The following is a 26169-nucleotide window of genomic DNA, read 5'->3' on the forward strand; positions in this document are numbered from 1 at the left end:
TTAGATCACTTCAACTGTAAAAGGCAAATGAGTATTTACAGTGTGACAAGGTATGATTTATTATTTAAGGAACACCAGTCTTCAAATAATTTGATGCTGCGTCTTCTTTAGATTGAAACTCAGGACGGGGACTTTAGACTGGGATGAATTCAAAATCGCTTTTAATCTTGACTCTACATTTTAAAACATCTTCTTGCGGAGCGCCCAGTCTCAGTGAAAGTCATCACTTGTCTGTACCAGTTTGAAAGTGTTATCTACCCTGGAAAAGCCATGCTTTTATCCTGATTCAGTCTTTTGGGGGCAACCATTTCTTTTAATCCTGATTCAGTACAGTAGGTTGTAATTTTTTTTTATCAGATTACCTCCATGGAGATGTGGCATACTCAGTTGTGGGTGTGACCTTTGATTAGATGGAGATATGACTCCACCCATTCCAGACCAGGTGGGTCTTGATTAGTTTACTGGAATCCTTTAATAGAGGAAACATTTTGTAGAGAGTCAGAAACAACAGAAACGACAGAGCCAACAGAAACTTCAGAGCAGACAGAGTGAGCAGAAACACTAATGTTTGGAGATGCTTGGGGCCCAGCCGACATCGCCATGAGATGTTAAACTAGCCAGAACCTGGAGAGAGTCAAGGGAAGCCAAGAGTTGAAAGCCAGCCCCAGAGAAGCAAAGTGAGGAACCCCCACAGGAACAGAGGCTGAAAGCAACGGAGATCAGGAGGGATGAGCAGATGCCAGCCACATGGCTTTCCAGATGATAGAACTATTCCAAACTCATCAGCCTTTCTTGAGTGAAGGTAACCTCTTCTTGGTGCCTTAATTTAGACACTTTCACTTCCTTAGAACTGTAAACTTGTAACTTATTAAATTCCCCTTTTAAAAAGGTGTCCTAGTTCTGGTACATCACATTTTGCCAGCGCAAACTAGAACATTAGAATTTTTCTAGGTTCCTTCATTTCTTTAGGTTCTTAAGCTCCTAGCAAATTTTCTCAAATATATAGTGAATTTGTATACTTGTTTCTTCTAGTATAGGTTCACACCATGTCTGCCTGGGCAGCCATAGTAGCTCCTAGCTGGCCTCTGTGTGGCCACTCAGGCCCTGCCTGTGCATTCACCACCAAAGACAAGCAGCTGGAGTGATTTTGTCAAAATACATATCTTGTCATGTGACTTCCCTGTTTATAGCCCTTTGGTGGCTTTCCATTGATCTTGATAAAATGACAAAAACTCTTAGTATTCCTTCATTCAGCAAATACCAGTTGACCTTTTTGCTGAATGCCTTTCATCATGCTGTGTCCTGGGAATGCAGAAATAAATTAAACTTTGCTCCTACTTGTCAAGGAGCTCATGGTCTAGTAGAACAGTGTTTGATCAAGGTTTGCTCATTCATTCATAAATATTCATTGAAACCCTTTAATTTATCAGCACAGTGCCAGAATGAGCTTGGTTATTGGTTGACTTTGTTGTACCTGTGGTGAGATTCATGGCTTGAGCAAACACGCCGTATTTGCAGAAGTGATGGCTAAGGCTCAAGGAAGAGTAAACATTAGCAAACTGATTCCAACAACAAAAATAAGAGAATTATACACCACGATCAAGTGGGATTTATCCAAGGTATGCAAGGGTGGTTCAACATAAGAAAATCATTTAATGTCATATCCTACATTAATAGAATGAAGGAAAAAAAACCCCACATGGTTATGTCAGTCAATGCAGAAAAGGCATTTGACAAAATCCAGCACCCCTTCTTGATAAGAACTTAGGAAACTAAGAATAGAAGGAAGTGTCCTCAGTATGATAAAGGGCATATATGAAAAACCCATAGCTAACATCATACTTAATGGTAAAAGACGTAAGGCTTTCCGTGTAAGATCAGAAACCGGACAGGGATGCCCACTGTCACTACTGTTATTTAGCATAGTACTGGAAGTTCTAGCCAGAGCAGCAGGGCAAGAAAAAGAAATAAAAGGCATCCAGCTTGGAAAGGAAGAAATGGAACTTTCCGTTTTTGCAGGTTTCATGATCCTACATATAGAAAATCTTGAAAAATTCACAGCAAAGCTCCTGGAGCCAATAAATGAATTCAGAAAAGTGGAAAGGTACAAGATCAGCATGCAAAAATCAGTAGTGTTTCTATTCACTAGTTATGAACAATCTGAAAAGGAAATCAAGGGGGAAATTTCATTTACAATAACAACAAATCAGATATCAAGGAATAAATCTAACCAAGAATGTAAAAGGCTTGTACACAGAAAACTATAAAACATTTCTAAAAGAAATCAAAGAAGACCTAAATAAATGGAAGGGCGTTCCTTTTCATGGATGGGAAGATTAAATATTGTTAAGGTGCCAATTCTCTCTAAAGCTATTTACAGATTCAGCACCATCCTAAACAAAATTCTAATAGCATTCTTTACAGAAATGGAAAAACCAGTCATCAAATTTATATGGAAGTGTAGGGGCCCTAAATAGCCAAGACCATCTTGAAGAAGAAAGCAAAGTTGAAGAACTCAACCCTGCCCAATCTTAAAACTTATTACAAAGCCACAGTAACTAGAACAGCATAGTACTGGCACAAGGATAGACATAAAGACTGATGGAATTGGATTGAGCACTCAGAAATCAACCCCTACATCTATGGTCAACTGATTTTTGACAAGGGTGCCAAGACCACATGCAAAAGAATGAAGGTGGCCCAATACCTTACACCATATGCAAAAATCAACTCAAAAGAGGTCAAAGACCTAAATATAATTACCAGAACTATAAGACTCCTAGAAGAAAATATAGGGAAGCATTTTCAGAACCTCATGTCAGGTAGTGGTTTCTTAGACTTTACATCCACAGCATAACCAACAAAAGAAAAAACAGATAAATGGGACTTCATCAAAATCAAAAACACTTTTCCTCAAAGAAATTTATCATGAAAGTAAAATGACAGCCTACGCAATGGGAAAAAATATTTGGTGACTACATAGCTGCTAAGGGTTTAACAACCAGAATATATAAAGAAATACTACATCTCAACAACAAAAAGACAAACAATCCAATTTAAAAATAGGCAAAAAAATTGAATAGATATTTCTCCAAAGAAGATATACTAAGCCAAAAAGCACATGAAAAGATTCCCAACATCATAAGCCATTAGGGAAATGTAAACCAAAATCACAGTGAGGATCGGCAATGGTGGCTCAGTGGCAGAATTCTCTCCTGCCATGCCGGAGACCCAGGTTCTATTCCCAGTGCCTGCCCATGCAGAAAAAAAAAAAAAAAAAAAAGCAACCCACAATGAGATACCATTTCACAGCCACTAAAATGGCTACTATGCAAGTTCCAGGAAAATGGTGGAATAAGATAAGTCAAGTTCACCCCTGCTCCAAGAAACAGCAAGAGAAGTGACAGAAAAATGGCTGGGACCAAGATTCCAGGATGTAAGTGACCTGGAAGGATCTTCTCCACCATAAAGCATGGCTCTGGTTTCAGAAGCTAAAGAACTGAGACACAGAAAACTGGAGACCATCCAGTTAAGTGCAAACAGCCTAACACGCCCCTTTCCAAACGGAGGCTCAGAGACCTCAGGAGTGCACAGACCGGGAGCCTGGGACTAGGAAGGAAGCCAAACCACCTTCCTTGAACATGCTACACCAACACATGCCACTCCGCCCCACAACCCATGACTCCCCCCATATCCCATGCACCTGAACCCCACCATCCGCCTCCCTACCGCGTTCCAAGCATCCCTGGCCCAACACCCCCCAGTGCGTCCCCACCTCACTCACACACACATACCTGCCCCAGCCAGACTCTCTTCTCCCAAACAAGCATACAGTGTTGCCCTGCGCCTCCTGAGACCCACGCACTTGCACCCAGCCCCTCAATCCATACTTCCCCCTCCCTATCCCTTGCAGGCAGTCACCTGTTCATCCAGGCTGCAGGCACTCACCTTCATACCTGGGCCACATACACCTCCAGCCCATACAGTCGCACAACCACTACCCTGCTCACCTCCAGCTCTATACAAGTGTACATCAGCATCTGGCCTCTCAGATCTGCATGTGCACCCCCTGCCACGCCTCCCCCCACCCCCCAGCTCTGGGTAAGTGCTGACCTGCACATCTGGGCCACACCCCCCTCTAGCGCAAGCAGGTGCAACCCCACCCCACTATGCACACACCAGGGCTCCCCTGCCTGCCCAGAGCTGTGCAGGTGCACTGCCATATCTTACTTCCTGGCACCCAGGCATCATGCACCAACATGTTGACCCTTGCACTCTACTCCCCCCAACTCATGCACGTGCATACCCTTGCCCCAGCTTCCAGTACAAATGCTCTGCCCCCACATCTGGCTCACGTTCACATCTGTGCTACTTAGCCCCCGCACTGCACACGTGTATACCCCTGTACCACTCCCCTGCATCTGCGCAGCCCCACCAGGGCCCCACCCACCTGACATTACCCACCCCTGGACCCACTCCCGCAACACCTGTAACCTGTGCCTTGCCCTGCACACTCGTATATCACCATTCCTGTCTTCCAAACACCTTTCCCTATGTGAGGATACACCCATACCCTGCCCTCCCTGTGCTCTGACCTCTGTGCACCGTACCCCACTCCCTGATATGCACAACACTCAAGTTCCATGTGTCCATCCACCTCCTGTTTGCACACCAGCCCCTGTGTGTCTGCTGAAACTCTGCCCCCCTGCATCTGCCTACCGCGGTGTCCTCCAGACTCTGCTCCTGCACTCCAAGGCCTGCCTGTGCTGCACCCTGCCCGCATGGCCCCAACACTGCACCTTCATAAACCCGTGCCCCACACCCCACGCTCACAGGCACCAGCGTACTGTCCCTGTCCTATGTGTAGACATAATACTGAGTTCAGACTACTCCACTGGCACTATGGAGGCTGAAGGCAGTAGTATGATATATTTAAAATCCCGAAAGAGAAAGACTTCTACTGAAGAATTCTGTACCCAGTCAAAATGTTCTTCAGAAGTGAGAGAGAAAAAAGTGAGGGAGAGATTAAAATTTTCACAGACAAACAAATACTGAGAGAATTTGTCGAGAGACTGGCCCTACAAGAATTACTAAAGGGAGTTCTGCCAGCTGAAAAAAATAAGAAGAGGGAGGTCTGGAGGAGAGTACAGAATTGTAGAGTACCAGTAAGGGTAACTTAAAAGATAAAAAGAGAAAGAGGGAAAAGAGTATATAGTTCTGACAAATAAAATCCGAAAGATAAGATGGTGGATTCAAGAAATGCCCTTACAGTAATAACTTTTAGTGTTAAAAACTAAACTTACCAATTAAAAGATGCAGATTGTCAGGATGGATTAAGAAATATAATCCAGCTATATGCTTCTTACAAGAGACTCATCTTAGACAGAAAGATACAAAAAAATTGAAAGTGCAAGGATAGCAAAAGATGTTCCATGCAAGCTGAAAAGAAAGCAGGATTAGCTACACTAATAACAGACAAAATAGACTTTAAATATAAAGACATCATAAGAGACAAAGAAGGACACGTGTTAATAAAAGGGACAATTCACCAAGAAGAAATAACAATCATAAATGTTTATGCTCCCAATAAAAAACCTCCAAAGTACATGAGATAAACATTAGCAAAACTGAAGGTAGTGATAGCTATTTCAACGATAATAGTAGGAGACTTCAATATACTACTCTCTGTAGATAGAGCAACAAGACAGAGGATCAACAAGGAAATAGAGAACTTGAACAATTTGATAAAGAAATTAGGCCTAATAGACATATATAGATTGTTACACCCCAAAACACCAGGAAATACATTCTTCTCTAGTGCTTATGAAACATTCTCCATGATAGATCATATGCTGGGGCACAAAACAGGTCTTTATACGTTCCAAAACACTGAAAATTTTCAGAGCACTTTCTAAGATCACAATGGAATGAAGCTGGAAATCAATAACCATTGAAGTACAAGAACTTTCACAAATATATGGAGATTAAATAACACACTCTTAAACAACCAATGGGTCAAAGAAGAAATTGCTAGAGATATCGGTAGTTATCTGGAGATGGGTAGAAATGAGAATACAACATATCAGAACTTATGGGATGTGGCAAAGGTTGTGCTGAGAAGGAAATTTATTGCACTAAATGCCTATATTTAAAAAAAAGAAAGAGTGAAAATCAAGGACATAACTGCTCACCTAGAGGAACTTGAGAAAAAAACAGCAAACTAACCCAAAAGCAATAGAAAAAGAGAAATAACAAAGATTAAAGCAGTGTTAAATGGATGAGAGAACAAAAGAACAATAGATAGAATCAATAAAACCAAAATTTGATTCTTTGAGAAAATCAATAAAATTGATGGACCACTAGCAAGCAGACAATGAAAAAAAAGAGACAGGATATAAATAAACAAAATCAGAAATGAGAGGGGGGTCATTACCACAGACTCTGAAGAAATTTAAAAAAAATCATGAAGTATACTATGGACAATCATATGCCAACAAACAAGACAACTTAGATGAAATGGACAAATTCCTAGAAACATACGAATGAGCTACACTGACTCAAGAAGAAATGGAAGATCTCAACAAACCAGTCAGAAGTAAAGACATGCAATTAGCCATCAAAAATCTTCCTACAAAGAAAAGCTTAGGGCCAGATGGCTTCAAAGGGGAGTTTTATCAAACGTTCCAAAAAGAACTAACACTAATCCTGCTCAGACTTTTCCAGAAAATTGAAGAAAATGGAACACTAACTCATTTTTAGAAGCTAACATCACTTTAATGCCAAAACTGGGTAAAGATGATATGAGAAAGGAAAACTATAGGCCATTCTCCCAAATGAACATTGATGTAAAAATTCTCAACAAAATGCTAACACAGTGAATCCAACAATACATTAAAAGATTTGTACACCATGACCAAGTGGGGTTTATACCAGGAATGCAAGGATGGTTCAGCACAAGAAAATCAATAAATGTAATACAGCATATTAACAAATCAAAAGGGAAAAGAATCACATGATTATCTTGATTGATGCCGAAAGAGCATTTGACAAAATTCAACATCCTTTTCTTATTAAAACATTTCAAATGGTAGGAATCAAAGGTAACTTCCTCAATATGATGAAGGGCATATATGAAAAACCCATAGCCAGCATTGTACTTAATGGTGAGAGACTGAAAGCTTTCCCTCTAAGATTGCAGGCGAGACAAGGATAAACTCTGTCACCACTATTATTTAACATTACAGTAGAAGTTCTAGCTGAGCAATCAGGCAGGAAAAAGAAATAAAAGGCATCCAAATTGGAAGGGAAGAAGTAAAACATTCATTATTTGCAGATGATATGATAATATATATACTTGGAAAATCCTGAGAAATCTACAACAAAGTTACTTGAGCTAATAAACAAGTCACTTTAGCAAGGTGACAGTATATAAAATTAATATGCAAAAATCAGTAATGTTTTTATACATGAACAATGACCTAACTGAGGAGTTAATTGAGGAAAAAATTCCATTCAAAATAGTAACTAAAAGAATCATGTATCTAGGGATGAACTTAACTAGGGATGTAAAGGACTTGTACACAGAAAACTACATAACATTCCTAAAAAAATCAAGACCTAAATAGGTGGAAAGACATTCCCTCTCACGGGTAGGAAGGTTAAATGTAGTTAAGACATCAGTCCTATCCAAATTGATCTACGGATTCAATGCAATACAAAAAAAATTCCAACAACCTACTTTGAAGACTTGGAAAAGCTAGTTACTAAATTCATCTGGAAGGGAAAAGACCTCGAATAGCTAAAAGCATCCTAAAAAAGAAGAAGAAAGTAGGAGGATTAACACTTTCTGATTTTAAAACTTGTTATAAAGCTGCAGTGTTCAAAACGGCATGGTACTGGCACAAATATAGAAGTATTGACCCATGGAATCAAATCTAGAGGGCAGAAGTAGACCACCAAATCTATGATCACCTGATCTTTGACAAAGCTCCCAAATCCACTTAACTGGGACAAAATAGTCTTTTCAATAAATGAGCATGGGTGAACTGGATACCAGTAGCCAAAAGAATGAACGAGGACCCATACCTTACACCCTATACAAAAATTAACTCAAATTGGAACAAATACCTAAATATAAGAACCAGTACCATAAAGCTTCTAGAAGAAAATGTAGGAAAACATATTCAAGACCTGGTAATAGGAGGTAGCTTCCTAAACTTTATACCCAAATCACAAACAACAAAAGAAAAAATAAAGGGGAACTCCACAAAATCAAATGCTTTTGTGCCTCAAAAGACTTTGTCAAAAAGACGAAGAAGCAACCAACTCAACTGTAGAAAACATTTGGAAATCACACATTGAATAAAGGCTTGATATCCTTATACATAAAGAAATCATAAAACTCAACAACAAACAAACAGCCCAATTATAAAATGGGCTGAGGATACGAATAGGCATTTTTCTGAAGAGTAAATATAGATGGCTAAAAAACACATGAAGAGATGCTCATTTTCACTAGCTATATGGGAAATGCAGATCAAAACTACAATGAAATACCACCTCACATCAATAAAAATGGTTGCTATTAAAAAGGGCCATGGTGGCTCAGCAGGCAAGAATGCTCACCTACCATGCCAGAGGACCCGGGTTCGATTCCCGGTGCCTCCCCATCTTAAAAAAAAAAAAAAAAGGAAACCACAAGTGTTTGAGAGGATGTAGAGAAATTACGACACTTATGCATTGCTGGTGGGAATGTATAATTGTACAGCTGCTATGGAAGACAGTCTGGTGGCTTGTTTGAAAACTAAATATCCAGTTGCCCTATGGCCCAGCAATATTACTTCTCAGTATACACCCCGAAGAGCTGAAAGCAATGACACAAACAGACGTTCGCGTACCAATGTTCATAGCAGCATTTTCCACAATTGCCAAAAGATAGAAACAACCCCAAGTGCCCATCAACAGACAAGTGGATTAACAAAATGTGGTATATACATACGATGGCATATTATGCTGCAATAAGATGAAATGACATCCTGAAGCACATGGCAAGATGGATACACCTTGAGGACATAATGCTGAGTGAAATAAGCCAAATGCAAAAGGATAGATACTGTATGATTCCACTTGTATGACCACGGTAAAGGTAAAATCAGAGGCTTATAATACAGAATGTAGGGAACCCAGAGATACATGGAAGCTAGAGATGGGTGAATGGTTAGCTAATGAGGTGAACTTAAATGTAAGGGAATAGATAGAAGTGAAGGCAGTTCACTAGTGGGGGGGGGTCTATAGGTAGTAGTACCATATTGAAGGTGAACACGATTGAAAGGTGTGGTATAGACAGACCTATGTGTCTCACTACAAATATAAATAAGTTCTTGCATCATATGTATACATATGATGGTGTATGCATATGATTGAATATTGTGCTGCTACAAAAAGAAACGAAGTTGTGAGGCATGCAATGATGTGAATGAACCTGTGGGACATTTGGTGAGGTGAAATAAGCCAGAAACGAAAGAGCAAGTATTTGTATGGTCCCATTTAGAAAATACTTAAAAGAAAACAGGGGCCTAGATTAAGCTCTTTCAGCAGTCACATTTAGTCCAGAGTAGTAAATTTTTATTTCTGGATTTTGAGGGGCTGTTTTATATATGCATAGCCTGGTATTTAGAGGTAAGAATGAAGCTGATAGGTTAGGATTAAGGTAATTCAGAATACAGGGGCAAGGAAGATTCTGTCTGTATTTTAGAACATCATCTACTTTTTGAGACCAAAGAAAGGCTTATTTTGTCCAGAACCTAAATTTTTTGCAGCACATAATCTAACTCAACCTGTCTGGATAGATCATTTAAACAATCCAAACACAGGGAGCCCAGAATAAGAATGAAAGCCTTTAATTCTGTACAGGTTAATGTAATACCTGGATACATCCCAGAGTATATTATGCAGATAATCAAAAAGTATTGGCAAACCTCCTTGAGGGAGGGGAGAAAAAATATGGGACTATTAAACTTTACCACCAGGGAAATCCCTGGTACTGTTTCAAACATTAGGGACACACAAATTAATAGGTCAAATCCTTGATCTTGAGGTTTGCTTTTGTGAAGTTTATGTATGTAGCAGAGACGCTTAGCCTACCTATAGATATGCCTAAGAGCTACTTCCTGAGGACCTCTTTTGTTGCTTAGAAGTGGCCTCTCTCTCTCTCTCTCTCTAAGCCCAACTCTGCAGTGAAATCATTGCCCTCCCCCCCCCCGTGTGGGACATGACATCCAGCGGTGAAAGTCTTGCTGGCGGCATGGGAGATGACTCCCAGGAATGAGCCTGGCCCTGGCACTGAGGGATCAGTAGTGCCATCCTGACCAAAAGGGGGAAAATAAGTATAATATATAAGGTATCAATAGCTCAGAGAGTTCAAGTAGACTCAAGAGGCTACTCTGGAAGTCACTCTTATGCAAGCTTCAGTTAGACACTGTTACCTATCATAGCTTGCCAAACCCCAACCAGAGCAATTTCTGCCAATCCTAAAGAACACCTAGGGCATTATATAAGATTCTACAAAGGTTCCATGTACTAGGGTAACTTTCCAGGAATACAACCTCCAGATGGGTTCCTGGACAAGTCCTGAAATGCAGAGGGGCCACCCTCTGCAGAACATCAGCTAGTTCCATCTCCCTACCCCATATTATTGACAGCCCCTTCCAACATGATGAAGTTAGGATGGGCATAGCCTAAATACCCCTAAAGAGAAGGAGAAAGATCAAAGGTGATGGTGGAGTTATACAGAGAAGATAGGGTTTAACAAATGAATATGATTGCTGAATCATTATATTGGTATTTCTTTTAATCTCCAGTATCTTAGAGTAAAAGTAAAAACCTAAAATTGTGGAATTGTATCCCATACCAAATTCTGACATCTGTTCTACAACTAATTGTTGTGATGTGCTTTGAAGTTTATTCCTTTTATGTATATATGTTATTTGTCATAAAAAGTCTATTGTGATGAGAAATGCACAGCTATATGATGATAGTGTGATCCATTAATTGTTTGCTTTGGGTGATTACGTGGTATGTAAACTTTGAAAAATGAGCATTAAGTAGACTGTAGTCCAGCTCTGGCAAAACTCATTAAATAGTTTATACCATTTTTTAAGTTGCAGTGATTGAGTTATTCTCCTTCTTTATGTCTGTGTACTAATTGCAGCTGGTAGCTAACACCCTCCGCTTACCACATGTCAGAGACATACTGGATTTGCAGCCAAGGTAGTTTTAAATAATTTACAAAATGAAATCAAATTATTCCTTTAAAATGAATTTAAAGTTAGTTAAAATAATTTCAAAAATTCTAGACTTTGTATTTTATTTTGTTAATTACATTATTAAAAGCTTGAGGTTTTTGTTTAATTTTTTAAAAAAATTCTTTAGTTTCCATAATATAGTTTTCTGTTATTCCAATTGTAATATAGTTCATGGTTAGGCTGGATCTTTGCAAGAAGTTATTTGAGGTATATTTGGCAAGGGGAGCATTTATCAGTAATATGTTGGGTACCACAATACACTGGATGTATCAGGGAAATTAAAGAAATGCCCAAGTTGCAGCAGCAACAGCTTCTTTAATAGAGGTAGAATGGGGTTTCTATTAGACTTTTAACTTATAAATTGAGAAATTATTTGATAACTTAAAAAGTAGATTTGTTTCTTTTTCTTTTTAATGTATAAGTAAATAGGAAGAGGAGGTAGGGCATGCATTATGTATTACCATTTTTTTTTCACTTTAAGAGATCCCTTTATAAAATAACCCACCTGACTTCTCAGGTATCTCCTGCATGTGGCTCGTAGTGAGATCATTGCTACCATTTTGTTTTCTTTTGTATGTGCAGTCATTCTCCAAAAGTCACAAGAAATTATTACTCTGAGTGTGATGTGTACCTTTACAGATCATGCAACTGTCATCTGCCTCTCAATTGTGATACCATGTATTAGGAATATAAAAAATATAGGCTATACTTTTTGGAGAAACTTGATTCAATTAAATCTTCTTGATTCAATGATGTATTTTGCTACTAATTCCATACTGTGTTTCCCCCTGACTTTGATCCAATGTTCTGTCTGTCCTTCATGAACCCAAACTTCCTAAATACCCTTAGGAAGGGTACCATAGCTCATGGTACCAAATAACTTTCAGGAAGCCCCATAGTCTTCTAGATGCTAGGAAGATAAGAATTCAGAAGCCAGTTAACACCTTTCTGCCAGTTACTCTAGCTGTGGGACAAGGGTGTAGATGGTCTGGTACAGTAGAACCCTCCCAGCCCCCCACCCCTTCCTTAAAAAATACACCTCATGTGCTGCACATGCGTGAACATCCTAATTACCAGACTTAGGAAATATTGCTCTTTTATTTCTGGCCAACACTTGATATTAGAATAATATTTAAGTGAGTATGTGTCTATCTAATCTGTACCTTGCCAGCAGTACATAACTAGATGTTAGACCTTTAGCACCGTATCCTATAGTCATTTTTCATAATTAATATTTAGTAGTTCTTAATAGAAAATGTATAAAGAAGAAAACAAATCATTTGTAATTCTACCATCCAATTATTTTGATTTTTTAATTTTTTATTTTTGGGGGGAGCATGGTTCAGGAATCGAATGTGGGTCTCCCTCATGGAAGGCGAGCATTCCACCACTGAACCACCCGTGCACCGCATCCAGTTATTTTTTAAATGGTGAATCATCATTTAAAATAATACTTATGTATCCTTAAAAAATTTGCATATATATCCCAGAACATGTGTTTGTATATGTATCAGTGTTCTTACTTATACAAAAGCTTTTATATACAGTGTCCTTAATCTTATTCCTTAAACTTTTGTAAGGCTCACACAGTAAGAACTCTGTTGTATCTATATCATAATTTATTTAGCCAGTATCAATCATATTGTTGGACATTTGGGCTGTTTCCAGTTCTTTTCTCTTACAAACAGTGCTGCAAAGAAGAAATATTCTTAAATATCTAATGCAAATTACTGGTACTTTTGCAAATATATGTGTACAAAAAAAATTCCTAGCTTGGAATTGTTGGCTCAAAGGAGCTCTATTTTTAAGAGTACATAAAGCAATGAACCGCAGACAGAAGGGCAACCGTTTGTTGTTTAAGTACATCTGAGTGGCAGAAAGTGACCAGGAAAAATTGTGCTAAGAGTCACTGGGATGTGCTATAGACTGCAAATATGATTGCATTATTGTCATCAGTTTTAGATTTTATTGAATTAAAATTTTCATTAGAATTTTCCTCCTGTCATTTCACAGGCAATCAGTAAACATTCTCGGGGTTCATTTTAGATCAAAGCACATTAAAAAAAAAACAACTGGGCGGGCCATGGTGGCTCAGCAGGCAAGAATGCTTGCCTTCCATGCCAGAGGACCCGGGTTCGATTCCTGGTGCCTGCCCATGTTAAAAAAAAAAAAAAACTAGCCACAACCTTCCTGTGCTTAACTGCATTTCAAAATTGGATGCTCTCAGGAAGATTGTATTATAATGTTTCAGAAAGAAGCTTGCATTTTTAATTAATGAATGTGTTTTCCCTCCCTCAGGTGGAAGGGAAGATTTTGGAAAAGTAAAGTACTGAAGCAGTATGGCATTACTCCTGTACCTTGGAACTGGAGAGGAGGCAAGATGCTGGCATAGCTGTTGAAACGAGAACCTGCTATGCCAACATATTGCCATCTTTCTTGTCTCACAACAGCCATGGCCCCCTGCATGTCGTTCCTCCACGATGGATGTGTGTCCTTCCTTGGAAGTGGGTTTCGTGACCTGCCCTTGCTTGCCTCTTTGACCTCCTCACCTACCGCCCTACCACCCCGAGTCACTCACTCCATTCTAGCCCAGTGGCCTTTCTGCCGTTCCTTTGACACTGAGGATGTTCTTGTCTCATAGCTTCAACACTTATTGTTCCTTCTGCACAGGCCACTCTTCTGCTAGTTCTTTGCTGGTCTGGCTCTTTCTCATCATTCGGTCTCAGTAAGGACATCCCTCCTCAGTGACTTCTCTGTCTCAAATAGCTGTCACATTCCCCAGTTGCTCTGCATGTCCTTCCCCTGCTCTGTTTTTTCCAAAACATTGGTCATTACCTGAAGCATATTTGTTTACTTGTTCGGTGTCTATCCTCCTGTACTAGAATGTAAGCTCCTTGAGGGTTAGGGACTGTACTTGTCTTTTTCGACCACTGTATCTCCAATGCCTGACACGTTAGAGGTCCTCAGTACATATTTTTCAAACCCTCCTTGGCTTTTATCATGCAAGTGGCTTGTCAAATTGTTTTTCTCATTACAAATGGCTTTAGGGAAACCCTAGCACCCAAGTAACAATAAAAAAATAGATAATTTTGAGTGCTGGGCCTGCAAGCCCAACTCCCCCAATGCAGCCCCAGTAAATGTATCATGGGTCCCCCAGATTCATGGAAGTCAGGATATTATAGTGGGAAAAGCAAGTGCTTCAGTACTGAGCAAGTCTGTGTTCAGTCTTATTCCTGTTGTCACCTACCTGTGTATCCTTGGACAAGCTATTTAACTTTAGAGCCACAGTTTTCTCAACTGTATAATGAGGATAATAAGACCAACCTCAAAGGATTCTTGAGACAAAGAAATCAGGCTTTTTAGCCAGATGAGTCTTATTTTATGTCTGAAAAAAAAGAGTGCTTGTAAATTTTCTGACATACATACATTAGTAGATGCTCAACAAATGTTATTTTACTCCCAAGAACAAAAACTAATTTTTCTTTAGTCAGACAGGCGATCTTACATGAAATGTGTGAAAGTGCCATGCCAGAACTATAGCAGATGAAGAGTTCTGTATTGAGACACAAATTTTAGGAGGCTAAACTGTTAAATAAATAATAGGTATCTCAAACTCTTCTCTTGTCCGGTTAGTCTACACCCCTCCACCTTCCTTTATTCTTGTGAGTTATTTATTGTCTATAATGTCTTAAAAGCAGTTTTTACAAATTCATTTTACAAAATATGAATGTTTAATTAATACTATTTGATATTCATGTTTCTAAGCCTTGAAATTTTAGTACAAAAGGTTAGCTTCTAATAAACTAATTTTTAAAAAATTTTCATGCTTTTCCAAGAAATAAAATAACAACTACTACTCATGACCGTCATTATTTATTGTTACTCAGGGTATTGTCACTATAACATCCAGGAAGTGTTCATTATATCTCTTGTTGGGAAGACACATCATTTTTTGATTGTAGATATAATCGGCCACAGATGCTGTCACCTGACGGATGATGCAATAAACCAGCCTTCAAATTTTTTTAACCAGCCACAAAAACACCCTTGTAGTAAAAGTTAGGCCAGTGCTTGCCTGACCAGACAACTGAGCACTATCACCTGGCGAAGCTGACATATGAACACAACCATCACATTGTGCGTGGTCTTGAAAGCAGTCTGCCTTCCCACTGCGTCTGCAGTATGGAAACCTTAACAGTGTTTGTAATTGTGCTTTATCCCTCATATTTTCTTATATAAACAGTCCATTTAACATCACACAGGAACACTGCCTCATGGCCTGCTGCAGTGCTTCTGCAGAGTAGTTTTTAACGTCAATCATTTTTTTCTCCATTGGTTCCCATTATAATTTCCAAAATGTTTTCTTTTCTTTTCTCATGCACTTGATATTGACTCAAATTTACCTCTTAATTTTCATTCTTATCCAGGTTTCTGTCAAATTGTAAATGGCTCCTTGAAGTCAGAATCTAATTATGCAGAAGAGGAATTTTCAAGATTTATAAGACTCCTACAATGGTAGTAAATCTTTCTTAAACTAAAGGTTCGTGTCTTAATTGATCTATTTCTTATGTTTAGATTTTCGCGCATGGTTTTTTATTTTAATTGGGACATTTTTTCCTTTTTGAGGCAGTGTGGTACAGTAGAAAGAAATGAATGAAATACAAAAGATCTAAGCTCTAGTCCCAGTCTGTCATTTTCTAGCTCTGTACATAATATTTGACAGAGCATTTTGTCTGATTCTTTATTTGTAAGTTGGGGGTAATAGTAGGAGAGACTATACTATACATTGGAAAGGAAAGAAGAGAAGACAAAATACAGCTGTGAAAATTAAACCTGTAGGTAGATTGGAAGGCAAATTTATACAGAGAAAATTATTGAAGATTATTAGTAGTAATTAATTTTATTGAAATTTTTTCTTCAGTGTTTTGTTTCTTTGTGTTATTGCATTTTTCATTTGAGTATGAGAAAAAAAGGAGTCCCAGGTAGAAATCACATAACCTTTGTTCTCACCCAACCTGAACTACTCATTTGCTATTTAATTTGGGGCAAGTTATTTAAACTTTTTGGACCTCAGTCTCCTCAGTTATAAGTTGAACTAAAACAAAGTCCAAATATTAAGAACACTACAATCAGAATTTATAGGCCATAGATAAAACTGTATCCAAATGTAAACACAGAGCTATAAATGTTGTAATTATTAGTCAAGAAACAAAATTTTAACCAAGAACCCTTTTAAATGTTTAATTTTTTTATGTTCTTCATGTTCTGCAATATTTTCTTTACCTAACAAACTGGCATACTGGCTTTAATTGTGTAGTGATTTGTTGTCCTATTTTACATGAATCAGGGAGGCGTATATTAGAAGATAGTCCCAAAATACATATCTCCTGAGAGTCTCTGTCTTTTTATATGTGTATATATATGTGTGTGTATAATATTTAGCTATTTTAGAACATGAAGTCCATGAAAAGTAAAACAAAGTAAAACCAAAGAGTACTGGTTGGAAAGCAGATACCCTTTGTTTTCATCCAACCAGAACCACTTATTTCCTAATCAATTCCAGTTAAAAGAGAAGAAATGTGATATTTTAGTTTTATCTTGGGAAAGGATCCAGCTTCCCTTAAGATATTTAAAGTCCTAAAAATAGCGTATAGGCCGTCAAATAATAACGACGAGTCTATGACTCCTATACTTGCTTTCCATTTCACTGGTTTTTTATGAAATTCAAATTACATAAGGTATATCAGAGTACTTTGAAAAAAAGGTATACAAATATAAGAATCCCTATGATATTGTTTATAAAGCCCTTCCAACCCTCTGTCTCTCTCTCTCTCTACCCCTATAAAACTTTGTTTTTGAAATGACTGAGATTTTCAATTAAAATAAAATATTTTATTCTAAACCTGGCTACAGAGTTTTAGTATATCAGGTTCTAATTGTTTATCACTCTGTATGGACCAGCTAGACTGACAGGAGATGTATGTATTGGGCTCATCTTCAACTATAACCACCTGGGAATGCAGAAGCAGAAAACTGGGAAGCCTAGGAGCAGCCGCCACACAGGACTTCCTGTTTCATCAACACAGATCTCAAAATCACATCGAAACCAAAGTACTGCTTTTAGTTTTACTGGAATGTAGATGCTTTTAAAATTTCCATATGAGTATTTTATGCGTATTTTTGATATGTTAGAAAAATATAAATGAGTTTTATTTAAAAACTGAATTTGTTTTTAGTGTTTTAAAAAGTTAATTTAAATAAAATGTTAAGAAATTTATGGTAAGTGAATATGACAAGAATTATGAAAGTGTTACCCAAATGGCCACATTTTGGGAAACATTAGGTGTTGGGAAAGCAAGATCCTGCTGTGAGTCATATTAGCAGGGGGACAACTTTATGGAGAATGTGTTAGATGCTTCTTAAGGTTTGTTCAATGCCTGGCTCAAGTTGAGAAGCATGTATGTTATTCTTAGGTGAAGAAAATTTTAGCTTTAAATGTGGAATAATGGATACATTACTTATAGGTCATATATTTAGTTACTGTTAAGGTTTACTAATACTTCCCAGATGTAAAGGCAACGAGAACTTGGTAGATGATAAGAAAGTCCGTTTATAAGTTAACTACACAATCTGAGTAAGTATTTGAGGATAGGTGTGTCTTATTTTTGGAGATAAGAGAGTCCTCAGAAAGCTGTATTTTTCATTGACAAAGCAGGCACAAAATCTATATATATTTAGCAAAAGCAGATACCCTTTCTTGAGTAGTCTAGAAAACTTTCGTAGTCTCAACTCACTAGGAATGGGAGAATTTACTTTACAGTGTTTACATAATGCCATGAGAAACGCAAATTTTTAAATGTCAGGAAAGAAGATTGGTTAAATTTGGAATTCAGAATCTAGAGATGGAAAGCCAAAAAGAACTCAGTATATGGAGCATCCTCAAAAATTTGTGAGGAAACAAGTGGGCTGGCATTACAAGAAGATGATGTAGTTACTGGGAAGCAAGCCACTTCGATGCTTTGCATACTTTGGGAATTTGTTCCATCTAATTGCTTAACTTTGCTGAAAAGTGAGTGATTTAGTTTGCTTATCCTAACTTAATTACTTAGTCACCGAGGGGATTTATAGAAAAAAACTCATGGAATTTGGGTGACCCAGAATGATATCTGCCAATGTTTTGTCATCTACCTTTCCATTTGCAAACCTCTCCTCATTTCTAAAACTAGTGTAAGGGTTGCTATACTGGACTTTGGAGACTGGTCATTAAAGATATGTTGGGTCTATTGCTGTTTTGTGGAGAGGGAGGTAGAGGGCTATTTTAGGGAAAAGGTCAAGGTCTACTTGAAAGAAGAATCATCAATTGAGAATTAAGTACAGGTTAAAATAACAGGAAGCAAATGTAATTGGTGATAGGCCACAGACTGAAAAATAAGAGAAAATTCACATTTTAATATTATAATGATTAGGGTCTTTAGGTGAATATTTTTCCCTAAACCTAATCCATTCAAAAAATTTTGTAGTGCTTAAAATTATTTTGAATTACAAGACTCTTCTTTGTGTCATTTTACCATCATTTAATGTTAAAGCTTTAGTAGTTCTTTGAGAACTACATAAAACCTTTCCCCAACTTTCTGTGTCATGGCCTTAATTTCTTTCAATTATTTGTTCATCATTCATTGTTTGTTGAGCTTCTACCATGTGCCAGGTACAGAGGTAGGCAATGGGATATCGTGATGAAAATGGCAGTTAGTCAGTACCTCATGTGGCTTATAGTCTAAGAAAAAAAGATAAGCCATTGCAGGTTTAATTTTTGATAGGTATGACCTGTTTGTTTCTGAAACATGATAAGGGAACCTAATTTAACCTGGAGACAATGAAGGAAAACATTTCAAAGTAGGGATATTTTAAGTTTAGTCCAGCAAAAAGGAGGGGACATAGTGTCCCAAACAACGTGGGAGAAGGCCCTGAAGCTGGACATTTTGGCCCATGAAGAACTGAGAAATGGCTGAAATGTTGAGAGTCATAGTGTAATAAGGAAAAGAGGTATGAGGTGTACCATATAGGGGCGAGGGTTAACTCAGAAGGTCTTCTGAGCTTTTATCAGAGTACAGATGATATCATAAGTGCAATGAGGAGCTATTGAAAGGTTTTAAGTCATGACCTATACACCGATTTTTTTTGTTTAAATATTTCATAAGTTCTCCCCACAAATTTATTCACTTTAAGCCACCTGCGTATCCTAAAAATTAAAACTCTCTTGATCTTGCCACTTCTCTTTGCCACTGCTCACCATCCCTCTTCTTTATGTGCCCAAGCTTCTAGCAAAAACAGGTATTACTGATGCAAGATGGCAGCATAGTGAGGTGTGGCATTTAGCTTGTCCTCCAGAGCAGCTAGGAAATAGTCAGGAATAGTACAGAAGAACTGCTGGGGGAACATCAGTGACCAGACACACAGAGTACACCAGTCTGGACCAGTGTAATGGCTGAAATCCCACACAGACCTGTAAGTCAAGGCACTGAGGCTGGCATCCCATCACCATGAATATGACAGTCTAGTTCCCCGAGGGGAAAAGAAACAGACTTTACTAGCAGCAAGGGCTTAGCTCAGACAAGCTCTGCTCCACTTGCAGAATTAACAGATTCTGACTCCTGAAAACATGCCCCCAGCACAGATAAACCTGGAATAAGCAATAAAGAAACTAGGAGTTTTTGCCCAGGCAGAGGTAGCAGGGTTGACAGGAAAAAAAACAAAGTTGAAAAGCATGAAATACTGGAAAGGGCTGGACCCCAAGAAAAGGGAACACATAGAGCCTGGAGATACATGAAGCAACTACCAACTGGAGCTCTTGATTGACAAACCTAAGCAGCTGGGTCTGGCTCTGAAAAGGCTTTTTTTTTTTTTTTTTAACTCCTTAAACAACTCATTAGATAGAACTGGAAGCACTCACAGTCTGCAGCACTGCCTCAGGCAAAGGCAGAATTAAGATGGTCTGAGAGATAAAGTAACTAGTCAGGTGAAAGGTGTTAATTCCCTAAAGAGTGTATCTTCCCCAAGAAAAGGGGGAGATGGGGCCCAGCTCTTTTGAAATCCCTCCTTCAATGAATTCAGGCCCCAGGGATTGAAAATTGGAAACAATCAAAGCCATTCTACTACCACACTTCTGTCTCAACCACATTCCTGGCAGGAAGAGTCTGCTGAAATTAAAGGCACTGCATCCCTTTAAGCTGGTGGAAAACTGCAGGCAGACAAGCACCACATGCTGGACAGGATAGGAAAAGCATAGAATCTAGAGGCTTCATAAGAAAGTCTGACAACCTGCTGTGTCTCACCCTGAGGAAAAACTGATGCTGGCTACTCTTTCCTCCTGAAACGTGGGTCTGTCTGGTCTGGGAAAATCTGACGGGTCTATAATCTGACTGGAGACCCTCCTCAAAAACAATGCTCCATATAGGCTAGGCAAGAAACAGAAAACAATAACTGAAATATTCTGGTCAAACAGAAACTACGCTAGAGATCTAGAATAAGTTCCAATCAAAGGAGCAAACCAACACTTCAAATGAGACACAAAAGTTGAAACAACTAATTCAGGATGTTTGAACAGATGTGCAAAAACTCATCAAAAATCAAATCAACAAGTTGAGGGAGGATATAAATAAGACATTGGCAAACAAGAACTCAAAAGTTTGAAAAAACAAATCACAGAACTTATGGGAAGGAAAGGTACACTAGAAGAGATGAAAAAAGAAAAAAATGGAAACCTACAATAGATTTGAGGAGGCAGAAGAAAGGATTAGTGAACTAGAGGACTGGACATCTGAAATCTAACACAAGAAAGAAAATATAGGGAAAAGAATGGAAAAATATGAGCAGGCCTTAGGGAATTGAATGACAACACGAAGCACATGGATATATGTATTGTGAGAGAAGAGAAGGGAAAAGGAGGAGAAAGACTAATGGAGAAATTGATCAGTGAAAATTTCCCATCTCTTATGAAAGATATAAAATTACAGATCCAAGAAGTGCAATGTACCCCAAACAGAATAAATTCAAATAGACATACTCCAAAACACTTACTAATTGTCAGATGTCAAAGGCAAAGAGAGAATTTTGAAAACAGCAAGAGAAAAGCAATCCACCAATACAGAAGTCCATTAAGACTATGTGTGGATTTCTCAGCAGAAACCATGGAGGCAAGAAGGTAGTGGTATGATATATTTTAAGATTCTAAATGAGAGATATTAACAACCAAGAATTCTATACCCAGAAAAATTGTCCTTCAAAAATGAGGGGGAAGTTGGTATTTAGAGATAATAATGAAGCCAATCAGGTCGAGATTAAAGTAATTCAGAGCAGGGGTAAGGAAGACATTGTCTGTATTTTAGAACTGCACCTGTTCTTTGAGACCAAAGGAAGAAAGGTTTATTTTGTCTGGAACCTAAATTTTCTATAGTACATAATCTAACTCAGCTTGCCCTCATTTGTGCAATTGAAGCCCAGGAAGCCCAGAATAAGAATGAGGGCCTTTAATCCTGTGCAGTTTAATACAATGCCTGGATACATCCTAGAATATAGTAAGCAGATAATCAAAAGTTATTGCCAAAGTCCCTTTAGGGATGGGAGAAGAAATATGGAACTATTAAACTTTACCATTAGATAATCCCCTGATACTGTGTCAAACATTGGGACTACCCAAATCAATAAGCCAAGTGCTTAATCTTGAGACTTACTCTTGTGAAGCTTATGTAGGTAGCAGAGAAGTTTAGCCTTCCTATAGGTATGCCTAAGAGTTACTTCTGGAGGACCTGTTTTGTTGCTCAGATATGGCCTCACTCTCTCTAGGCCCAAGTCTGTGAGTGAAATCACTGCCCTCCCCCCTACACAGGATATGACATCCAAGGGTGAAGGTCTCCCTGGTGATGTGGGAGATGACTCCAAGGGATGAGTCTGAGGGAGGTTACTCTTATGCAAGCTTCAGTTAGAACTTGCTACCTATCATAGCTTGCCAATCCCTAACCAAACATTCCAGCCAATCCTAAGGAACACCTAGGACAATGTATAAGATTCTACAAGGGTTTCAGGCCTTTAAGAAAATAAATTCGATGGACCCTTAGCTAGGTTGACAAAATAAAAAGAGAGGATGCAAATAAATAAAACCAGAAATGGAAGCAGAAGCATAACCACTGCCCCTGCAGAAATAAAGGAGGTAATGAGAGGATCCCATGAACAATATAGGCTAATAAACTAGGCAATGTAGATGAAATGGACAACTTCCTAGAAAGCCATGAACCACCAACATTGACTCCAGAAGAAATAGATGATCTCAAGATCAATCACTAGTAAAGAGATTGAATCAGTCATCAAGAGGCTCCGAAAAAAGAAAAGTCCAGGACAAGATGGCTTTACAAATGAATTTTACCAAGCATTCAAGAAAGAATTAGTACCAAATCCTGCTCAAAGTTTAAAAAATAATTGAAGAGGAGGGAAGGTGACCAAACTCATTCTATGAAGCCAACATCACCCTAATACCAAAGGCAGACAAAGATAATAAAAGAAAATTACAGCCCAATCTCTTTAATGAATAGATGCAAAAGTCCTTAACAAAATACTTGCAAATTGAATCCAGCAGCACATTAAAAGAATTATAAACCATTACCAAGTGGGATTTACCCCAGGTATGCAAGGATGGTTCAATATAAGAAAATGAATTAATGTAATACACCACAAAGTAAATCAAAACAGAAAAACCATGAAATCATCTTGATGGATGGAGAAAAGGCACTTAACAAAATTCAGCATCCTTTCTTGATGAAAACACTTCAAAGGATAGGAATAGGTGGGAACTTCCTCAACATGATAAAGGTAATATATGAAAAACCCACAGCTAACATTATCCGCAATGAGGAAAGACTGAAAGCTTTCCTCTAAGATCAGGAACAAGACAAAGATGACCACTGTCACCACTGTTATTCTACATTGTGATGGAAGTTCTAGCCAGGGCAATTAGAGAAGAAAAAGAAAAAAAAGACATCCAAATTGGAAAGAAACAAGTAAAATTCTCACTGTTTTCAGATGGCATGATACTATATGTTGAAAACCCCCCAAAATTTACGGCAAAACTACTAGAGCTAACAAATGAGTACAGCAAAGTGGCAAGGGACAAGATCAATGTGCAAAAATCAGTGGTGTTGGGCGGGCCGCGGTGGCTCAGCGGGCAAGAGTGCTTGCCTGCCATGCCGGAGGACCCCGGTTCGATTCCCGGCCCCAGCCCATGTAAAAAACAAACAAACAAACAAAATATAATAAAACAAGAAAATGTTTAAAGATGTTTCCCTTTCTTCCTCCCTTCCTTCCTTCCATCCTTCCTTCCTTCTCTCTAAAAAAAAAAAAAAAAAAAAAAAAAAAAAAAAAAAAATCAGTGGTGTTTCTATACACTAGTAAGGAGCAATCTGAGAAGAAATCAAGAAAAAATTCCATTTACAACAGCAACCAAAAGAATAAAATATTTAGGAATAAATTTAACTAAAGATACAAAAGACCTATACACAGGGTGGGCAATGGTGGCTCAGTGGCAGAATTCTCACCATGCCAGAAACCTGGGTTCGATTCCTGGAGGCTGCCCATGCCAAAAAAAAAAAAAAAAAAAAAAAAAAAAATGGAAAAGAAAAGACCTATATACAGAAAACCACTACAAGAAATTGTAAAAGAAATCATGGAAGACCTAAACAAATGGAAGGGCATAACGTGTTCTTGGATTGGAAGAATAAATTTGTTAAATGTCAATTCTACCCAAATTGAATTTTAGATTCAATACCAATTAAAATCTCAACAACTTTGCAGAAATAGAAATACCAATAATGAAATTTATTTGACTAGCTAAAAATATCTTGAGAGAAAAATGAAGTAGAGGTTTCACACTACCTTACTTTAAAGCATATTATGAGGCTACAGTGGTCAAAACAGCATGGTATTGGCATAAGGATAGATATACTGACCAATGGAATTGAACTGGCTTTTCAGAAATAGACCCTGTCATCTATGGACAATTGATCTTTGATAAGGGGGTCAAGCCAACCCACCTTGGATGCTGTAGCTTCTTCAATAATTTTTTGGGGAACTGGAAATCCATATACAAGTAATGAAAGAGGATCTGTATCTCATACTCTATAAAAAAGTTAACTCAAAGTGGATCAAAGCATATTAGAGCTAAGACCATGAAACCTTTAGAAGAAAATGTGGGTAAAGTTCTTATAAATCTTGTAATTGGAAGCGATTTCTTATACCTTACACCCAAAGCACAAGCATTGAAAAAAAATAGATAAATGGGATCTCCTCAAAATTAAACACTGTTGTGCCTCAAAGAACTTAGTCGGGAGAGTAAAAAGGCAGCCTACACAATGGAAGACAATATTTGGAAGCTGCATAACAGTTAAGGTTTCAGTATCCAGAATATATAAAGATTCTTCAACTCAACAACAAAAGACAAGCAACCCCAATTAAAAAGTGTTCAAAAGACATGAACAGACACTTCTCAGAAGAGGAAATATAAATAATGCAAATGGTTAAAAGATATGTACGTGAAAAGATGCCCACCTTCACTGGCTATTAGGGAAATGCAAATCAAAACCACAATGAGATTCATCTGGCACCCACTACAATGGCCATTATACAAACAAACAAACAAACAAACAAAAAAAACCCACAGAAAATGACAAGTGCTGGAGAGGATGTGAAGAAAGAGGCACACTTATCCACTCTTGGTGGGAATGTAGAATGGTACAACTGCTCTGGAAAGTAGTTTGGCAATCTCAGGAAGCTAAGTATAGAATTGCCATATGATCCAGCAATCCCATTACTAGGTATATATTCAGAGGAAGTGAAGCAAGGACACAAACAGACATTTTCATACCAATGTTTATAGCAACATTATTTATAATTATGAAGAGATGAAAACACCCCAAATGTTGGTCAATAGACAAGCGGCTAAACAAGCTGTGGCATATACATATGAGGGAATATTACACAGCTGTAAGAAAGAATAAAGTCATGACTCATGTAACAATGTGGGTGAAACTTGGGGAAATTATGCTGAGTAAAATTAACCAGAAACAAAAGGATGAATACTGTATGGTCTTACTAACATGAAATAATATTAAGGGGTGAACTTTGAGAGTTATTAGGAACATAGATTATCAGAAGATAGAAATAGGGTAGAGTTTGGGCATTTGGTGTTGAAGGAACAGAGATTGTGCAATAGGACTGATTGTAAAATTCAGAAATGGATAGCACAACACTACCTGATTGTAGCACTATAAGTACACTGAATGAAGCTGACTATATGATTGAGAGAGAAGGCTTGTGGGCGGACATGAAACCAAAAGGAAAAAAGAGTATAAAGGCTGAGATGGTATAACTTAGGAATGCCTAGAGTGGACAATGGTGGTGATTAAATGTATAAATAAAAAATGTTTTTGCATGAGGGAGAATAAATGAATCAACATTGCAAGGTGTTGAAAATGGATGATATACAGGAAAAAGCATAATCAATACAAGCTAGGGTCTATGGTAACAGTAACATAGTAATATGCTTCCACTGAATGTAATAAAGGCATTATGCCAAAACTAAATGTCAACAGGCTTTAGCTTGGGGGAGGGGTATGGATTCTTTGTGGAAGAAAAGGAAATGTCTTCATATAGATTATGATAACATAGGCATGTCTATTTAATTAGGTTGGATTGTATGATGTGAGAATAAAACTTTAAAGAAGAACAGAGACAAATAAGTAGTAGAGAAAATGTGGAGAAAGAGATGTACCTATTCACTGTGGGGAGGGAAACTGAGAGGTGCAGCCCCTTGGAGGGCAGT

At 38.0% G+C, this 26169-nt stretch overlaps 1 long non-coding RNA gene across 7 annotated transcripts in view; it reads left to right on the forward strand.

Annotated features, from left to right (window-relative positions):
- The window catches only part of LOC143673484 (uncharacterized), a 112780-nt gene that overhangs the window by 26912 nt on the left and 59699 nt on the right, over positions 1-26169 (forward strand). For 6 of the 7 annotated variants that reach the window (XR_013170396.1, XR_013170395.1, XR_013170400.1 and 3 more), the window contains exons 3-4: positions 15731-15843; positions 17265-17414. This is a non-coding gene — a long non-coding RNA (uncharacterized LOC143673484). The remainder of the gene's footprint in view (positions 1-15730; positions 15844-17264; positions 17415-26169) is intronic. The other variant, XR_013170397.1, reaches the window with a different exon arrangement.

This window comes from Tamandua tetradactyla, chromosome 2 (genome assembly GCF_023851605.1).
Source record: "Tamandua tetradactyla isolate mTamTet1 chromosome 2, mTamTet1.pri, whole genome shotgun sequence".
Classification (NCBI taxonomy): Eukaryota; Metazoa; Chordata; class Mammalia; order Pilosa; family Myrmecophagidae; genus Tamandua; species Tamandua tetradactyla.